At 39.6% G+C, this 8,169-nt stretch overlaps 1 long non-coding RNA gene across 1 annotated transcript; it reads right to left on the reverse strand.

The window, feature by feature from the left end:
• Positions 1 to 1,367: 1,367 nt before the first annotated feature.
• Positions 1,368 to 3,249, reverse strand: LOC146381639 (uncharacterized). Its single transcript, XR_014801128.1, has 3 exons — positions 2,248 to 3,249; positions 1,934 to 2,140; positions 1,368 to 1,481 (listed from the first exon to the last, which is right to left on the reverse strand). It is a non-coding gene; the product is annotated as an uncharacterized LOC146381639 (long non-coding RNA).
• Positions 3,250 to 8,169: the final 4,920 nt, after the last annotated feature.

An 8,169-nucleotide genomic window follows, 5' to 3' on the forward strand; every position in this document is an offset into this window, starting at 1 on the left:
GAAAGAAAGTAAGAATTTATGGAAAATGCCATGGGATAATGAAGTAAAAGGGAGACATTCATATAGAGTGCAAAACACAGTAGAAGTTACAAGAAATAGAGGAATAAATAGGCAGGAGATAATTATAAGTAGAATAAGAACAGGTCATTGTTGTCTGAATGGCACTCTTTTTAGGCTGGGGAAACCGACTGAAACCAACTGTTCTTTTGATTTGCCCTTGATTACACATCATTATGTTAATTATGACAGATTTAATTATAAAAATCTGCACACAGAAACCAAGAACAGGTTAATCTTGTCATTTAGATTTAAAGCCAACTTACTGGACACCTTACCACAAGTACAGAAACACACCTCAAGAAAAAAAAAACACTTAGATGAAAAATAACAGTGAAAAGTAACTGAATAATGAATAATTACAAAAAAAAATATGGATAATTTTTGATCTTCAGAGTTTTGGTTTGTTTCTATACCAGAGTTTTAGGAGCAAGCTGTTTGACCAGCAGGGTTACCAGCATGTTGGCTAGGATCAGACTGGCTAGCAGGGCCAGCAGAGGTGTCAACTGACTTTGACCACTGCTTAACTGGATCACTGGGTCAGTAAGAGAAGAACCAAAGGTTACATTTAATGTGTCCATAAACTTTATGTCATCTATAAGAGTACAGGTGAGGAGACATGAGAGCTTCAATGTACCTCTGCTCCCTGGAATTGGAACAAGCAGTCCAAGTGAGATGGATGAAGTGTCATGAAAAGATGTGTCCCTCCGGACTCGCCTGTGGTAGCCCAGGTAACAGTGCTGAGGGGGAAAAAAAATGTTTATAGGCTTCTGCTGATTTAACAGTTTCAAATTTGTACACAAGAATGAAAAACAACGAAAATGAAAACAATACGAATTAAAAACATTGGTACATACAGCTGTACAATTGTATCTCAAAAGACACAGGTGGACCCGGCAATGAAGGTAAATGGATGAATAGTTGGTAAAAGTGAACATCCTGAAGGAGAATCAGGCCTCAGTGGAGATGCCGTTCTGAATCAGCTCTACTGTTCCATCGGCTTCATTGGGACACCTGGAAAACAGGCAGACGTTTAAATATCCCAGATTATAAAGCAAAGTAGCAGAATTCATTATGAGGAAGAATTGGTGGAGAAACCGAGGAGAGGTCTGTCTGGGGCTAATTCTTTCAAGTTTTTAATAAAGTATGCTAAGACAAGGTGAACTTCTCTTACTCTGCAGTAACAAGATGGGCAGATGGGGTAGTTTGGCATGTTGACTGGCGTGGCCCAGCAGGAGTCCAGAACGGTGGAGATCTGGCTTTGATCCACTCCTTCTGTTTGCACCTCCACATTTAACCTCTGATCTATTTCCATTTCTATGTTTGTGTCACTCCTGAAGGGGAAGCGGAAGCCAGGGTCCTGGAAGGGGATCATTCTCATGCTGTACTGTCCTTGACCGGTTGCAATCTTCTTCCTAATGATGCTATAAAACACATAATAATGCTAAAAATGAGTTGATTACCAAATGATTGTAAATATGTTTTATCTATCATTTTATCTCAAGAGCTTCCGAAAAATAAAAATTTTACATTTTAACAGTGAATCCAGTTCACTTCCATTTTTACAGATGTAAACTACGAGCTTACAATGTAGTGCGTTTACATTTAGCTGCAAATGCTGTGCTAGCTGTAGATATTTGCAATTTAACATCCATGAACATTAAAATATGTAACACTGATGTGTGACAACCCCCACCCCTCTCAAAAAACTGTAGCTTTGACAAGTAGTAAACAGACCGGTAGTTATATTGCATCTTTCTACTCAGCACTCAAATCTGTTTCTGTCTCATTCACCCAATCACCCACACATTAACTTGTGCATACATCACATTTTATCGATGCCTAAGTGCTTTCAAACATTCACAAGCTCACACACCAGTGGATGCATGAGGAGTAACTTGGGATTTAGTATCTTGCCCAAGGATACTTTGGGATGTGGAGTGGAGGAATCTGGAGTTCAACAACCTTCCAAGTGTTGGAAAACCCATGCTACCACTTGAGCCACACCCTCCCTGTAGATGTAAACTCCTTGCTGGTGGTCTCGCCCCTTCTGCGTCCAGCTGTTAACAGGGGTCGGACTCCTCTACAGAGGCATAGGGACAAGGATCAAATAAAAGAAAGCCAATCTTTCAAAGAAAACTGACAAGCTCTATGATGAAGACATCACTTAATTGTTCAGCACAAACTTACTTCACAGCAAACCAGAGCGCCATTCAGGGATGTCTAGCCCAAAAACAGAGCAGGTTTTCTCATAGGCTGAGACAGCAGAACACAACATGCCATTGGCTGGAGTGTAGAGGCAGAGGTCATAGACACAGGAAGTGAAAAATGGCTCAGGGTGAGAGTGCAGGTGGCAGGCACCAAATAGTGTTAGTGCTTAGTGTTTACCGTTACTTTTTTATTGGGTCCAATCCTGATGTACACACTTTCTGGATGATTTGACAGGTATATGTCCACTGCAGACACAAATGACACACGGTTGTTTCCACGGTGATTGTTGGTGGCTATCACCTGTAACTGGGTTTCATTAGAGCCATGGCTCGTGCTCTCAGTGATGATGTAGGAGCAAGTTCCCTGGAAATGAGCCACTGCTCCATCAAAGGTGATGTAGTGTGGATCCCCCCACACTGTGCAGGTGGACATGGCATCGTAACAGCCCAGCTGGCCGTCTCTGATGGAGCACTGCTGTTCAGGAGTGCAAGATGCAGCAGAACATCGCAGGTCATTTGGAGCATGACATTCACATCTCTGGGAGCAACCGTCTGTCCAGAAGGATTCGCCAGCCTGTGTGAGAAAATTTAACTAAAGGAGAAAGAATGATCAAAGTTAATAGCAAAGTACACCATGTATTTATTGTTACCAAGCCATTATAGTAGAATTCATCATATTGGCAGCCACAGCCTTCCACTTGGACACACCTGGTTCCAGATGACATTGAAAGATGACATTAAAACTTGTTCACTTTATGACTACTAAAAAAAGTTTCTCTATTATTGCTAAAAGATGACAAAATGAATGTTTCATTGTTGTCACATTGTTTTTTTTTAATCATTACTAAAGCTAGACATTGACAAAAATGAAAATTTTCCTTTTATTGCTAAAAGATGCAACATTAATATTTTATTTATGCTAAAATTTGTAAATAAATAGACATTCCTCAATTAAATTAGGTTGTCATATTGTTTTTATTATCATTGTCATTTAACATCAGCATCCACATTAGTATCCACACTCGTAGTCCAAGAGTACTTGTCTCGCGTTTGGTAAAGTGGTATAGTTGGTAAAGGTGAACATCCTGAATGAGAAACGGGCTACGGTGGAGACGCCGTTTTGAAGCAGCTCTACTGTGCTATCTGCTGGATCAGGACACCTAGTTAACAGCATAATGTGAAAGTTACAGTGTTAATGTGCAAACAACTTAGTTATGATAAGAAGATGATTTAAGTTCACCCATCACAAAAGACAAGAAAAGAAAAGAAAAGTTAAGACAATGTCTTTACTGTGTGGTGATCAGATCCCAGCGCACGGGGTAGCTGGCATCATTAACAGGCGTTGCCCAGCAAGAGTCCAGAATAGTGGAGATCTGCCGCTCATCAATTCCCTGCGTCTGAACTAGAGCAGGGCGATATGGCCAAAAATATATATATCACGATATATATTTGAAAATTTGCGATAACAATATAACTGACGATATAATTTCTGCGAGACAAAATACAACTCCAAAACTTTACTAGCACAAAAAACCCCCATCCATTTATTTTCACTTAAATAAGCAGCTGTTTTTATGTGCATTAAAGCTATATAAACATTTAACAATGCAAATGCAAATTCCTTGCTGAAAGTGTAACCAAAAGGCATTTCCAGTAGAAATGGGCTGACATATCCTGAGCATAACCATGTATAATATCCACTAAGTTAAAAAGAGGAGCTTTGCAACATTAAACTGCAGTGTGCCAAATAAAAAAGTCAAATACGTATTTTTCGGACCATAAAGTGCACGGGATTATAAGGCACATTAAGCGGAACAAAGCAGTCAGATAAACTTTGTTCAACTCATTCTTCTTGCTTCCTCCACTTCTGTACCATTCATTCATTAATGCTGTATTCTATCACAGCTGCTGTATTCCCATGTTGTTGCAGTATATTAATGTTAAGAGATATATTCTAAAACACTTCTTCAGCAGAGAATCAGAGAGGAGAAACACACAGATTTTCTTGCTAGCAAGGGCAGTCACCAGAGCGCACGCACAAGAGTGAGGCTCAGAGACTCGCACTGAGAGACTGCCCTTGTCTTTATTTATACTTCAGTGGGCGTTTCTTCCTTACATTGGAATGTGGAGGTGTATATGTATGTGCGTGTGCGTGTGTGTGTCAGAGTGTGACCCCATAAACGACTTCCCTTAACCTGCTGGTCTGGAAAATCCAACAGTTCATCTATATGTAAAAAAGGGCATTTAGACTAAAACCGACATAGCTACGTTAATCCTACCGTAAAACAATAAGACAAGGTACGACCTTTCCCATGCTCCCAGGATGTGGGTGTGAATGCCAGAGCACTCTGGAATGCACGCAAAGCTTTTGCAGACTATTAAGGATCGCACATCCTATCACTACCATATGTAAACTTATATTATTAAAAGATTATACTGACTACTAAGTACAATTTTCCATTGACAATTAATGACTAACTTCGTATTGTGGATGGATTATCTCAGTTGTTCTCCTGGCTGAAGTTTGGTCCGTTTACAGCATCCTACCATGCAACTGCATTTGTCTCTAACCATCAGGAACCTTCACGTTAACTTTTATCGAGTAGAAAAGTGTTAGTGTTCATCCTCCAACTTCACTGTTTATGTTATGCTAACATAGCTGTGTCGCTAGCGATCACGTAGCACATCATTATATACCGCCTAGCCCAACTTCAGTAACCCTACAAACATCACTGCTATTTAGTTTCCTGTCTTCATTTATGTTGGAAGTGATAGCAGAGCTGTACGTTTGAATTTTTTCAAAAATCTCTAGGTCAGAACCAGAGGTGGGTAGTAACGAGTTACATTTACTCCGTTACATTTAGTTGAGTACGTTTTTTTAAAAAAAAGTACTTTTAAAGTACCTTTTTTGCACGATACTTTTTGTACATTTGTGAAAAAGAAACTGTACTTTTACTCCGCTACATTTGCAAAATTCGACTCGTTACTTTTTAAAAAATAATTAGTTTAACACATTAGATAACATGCTGCCAGTGGAGTTTCCGGTAACTTTTTTACCAATCAGATGTGGCCATGCAGTCACATAACCAGTTTGAAACTGTGGCGGGCAGAGCAGCCCAAGCGTTTCAAAGTAGCGGACACACGGAAAGAGGAAACATGAAAACGTGGCAGAGCCAATTGTCTACGCTAGAGCTGAAGAGGATGAACACCCTTGGCCTCATATACAAAGAATGTTTCACATAAAAGCAGTACAAAAGAACAGCTGTCTTCAGTGAGAGCCAAAACAAATGAACTTTTCAGCGTGAAAAAACTCAGCTAGTGTAACCTGAGGAAACGGTAAGTTTTCTCTAAATATCTTTTTAGCTGTGGTTAGCTGGATGTCAGTCTTATGTTACAGCAGCTGTGTCTAGCTCGAGCTGCGAGTCATATTTTCGGCGCTACGTTGTAGTGAGACAAGTTTGTGGGTTTTTTGTGCAGCTTCGGCTGTCCTTTTAACTGCTCGCTGGTTAGCTAGCGTGAGCTATAAGCTAACAGCTAGCCTGGTTAATGACGCTAGAGTTCAACACGCATGCAAACAGCTCGTCTCTACTGCTTTAACTGTTAAAACAGAAGGCAATACTGCGGCTGACAGGGTTTATTATGTGAAACAGCAGCTTGTTTAGTTTAAACAGTCTGCATTAAGCTGGGCAAACACTGTGTGATTTTTTTTGAGTCGCGTTATTCTGCTCCTGCTCAAACTGTACAGTTGAATCGCAGGGGTTAGAAGTTCATAGGTCACGATGCAGGGTCTCACACTATACGGCCTGATGCTCTGATGCGACCTGAGTGCTCAAACTGTGCGTCCATAACATGAAGCTTATCATACAAAATCTGTCTCTCGCTCTCCCTCTCTCTGTCTTATAGACGCACACACACCACCACCATCAACTTTGCTAAATTACTAATGAAAAACATTGACCAGGCAGCTGCAATTGAGCAGCAGTGTCCATCCAACTCTTTTCATGGTTGTTGTAGTCGTCACAATTTTGTGAGGCCACATTGAAAAGCCTCGGATACGGAAGCGTAGAGCTGCCACCCAGCCAAAAGAAAAATAGAAAAGTATATTGTTCTAACAATATACTTTTCATGTTTGTACAATATACTATCATGTTAGTACAATATACCTTTCACGTTTGAACAATATAATATCACGTCATTACAATATACATAATTATCACGTTCGTACAATATAAATATTATATAGGCTACATCGCAGCTCCAGTCATGGCTTCCATCAATGTCTTTCTCTTCTTTTCCCAGAGTAACAGCCAAACAGGAGGATCTATTGGCTAGCACTGCTTAGCCTTGCACGCATTCTTATTTTAAACTTAATCTGGAATTCATTGCAAACCGTTTGTGCGGGATATGAATGACAGGATTTTGTTTTTCTACAAGAGTTAGTAAAAAACATCTCCAGTGTGATCAAATCTTCTTGCCAAACATCTGCAGCTTGGCAGTGTATACAGCACTATAATGACCAGACCTAATTCTTTTGAAAACCATACATCTTTCCACAGGTCTCAACTTCATCAGACATCACCTAGACTCAGAGCTGGATGAGGCCAGCACAAACAGCAGCCTAACCGACTAAGATGATGGATCCATGGGGTCAGGAAAGCCAGAAGCAGGGGAACTGGAGAGGTACCTTTCATGTCCATTCACTGGAGGTGTGGATATATTGCATGGCGTTCCTCACATCAAGAAGCTGTTGATCAAAATCAATACAGCTCTTCATGCATCTGGAGCTTGTGAAGGACTTCTCAGTCATGCAGGACTCCTGTTCACTGCTAAACAGTTACAGCTTCACAGCAAGAACCTTGAGAGCAAACTGCTGCTGAAGCTTAACAATCACTTCACTGAGTGAAGAAATTGCACATTTTTGCTAAATATGCAGAAATAAATGCACACCCATACAATTTATGGTAAACTGAGCTGCCTTGTATGAACATATGTTGAAGTTGCCTTGTTCTAATGTTTTCTCTGAGGCTGCTGTGCCATTTGGAACAAAAATGAATATAAAGTTTACAGCATATCTTGTCACTGGAAATTGTTTGCACTGTTTATATGTTTATATTATTTACTGTAGGTATTGGTGAAAAAAGCTTGATGTTGTGAAAAACTGAAATTTGGAAAAATTTTTGTTGATCTTTTTACATATATTCCTGTTGAAAATACTAAAATTTGTATATTTATTTATTTTTGTTTGTCTGATAGCATTTATTTATAAAATAAATCAGACATTTACTCGCTACTTGAGTAGTCTTTTCACCAAGTACTTTTTTACTCTTACTTGAGTAACTTTTTTGAAGACTACTTTTCACTTTTACTTGAGTAATAATATTTTAAAGTAATGCTACTCTTGAGTACAATTTTTGGATACTCGACCCACCTCTGGTCAGAACATGCTATATCATGCTTAGGTAACTAGCGAAACTAGCAAGGTAACTTCCGCTAACTTCCTGCTAACTTCTAACTCCGTTAAATGTAATAAATTCTGTTTTCATGGATGCCTGTATGTTAAACTTCATAGTTACACCTGATAAAGCAGCAATGCTGATCGTTTTATTAAAGATGAAAGAATTTAGGCAGCTTTTAACTCTCAGTGATGCTGCAGTGTTTGTATGACTTTGGGACCTGAAGGGGACCTGAAGGGGGTGGAGTTTAGGACCCAGATTACTCCCAGATTTACGAGCACCTTAGTCCGACAAATACAGCAATAACGATGGCCCCCTTGAATGTTCTACAAAAAAATGTGCTTTGTTGTGTATCTGACGGACAAACACCAAACCAGTGAAGCTGCACCATTTTTAAAAAAACAATTCTGGTTCATCCATTTCACTCAACAATCTGCTTTCCCCCTTTT

Source organism: Perissodus microlepis, chromosome 8, assembly GCF_051167445.1.
Source record: "Perissodus microlepis isolate ML-2025 ecotype Zambia chromosome 8, ASM5116744v1, whole genome shotgun sequence".
Taxonomy (NCBI): domain Eukaryota; kingdom Metazoa; phylum Chordata; class Actinopteri; order Cichliformes; family Cichlidae; genus Perissodus; species Perissodus microlepis.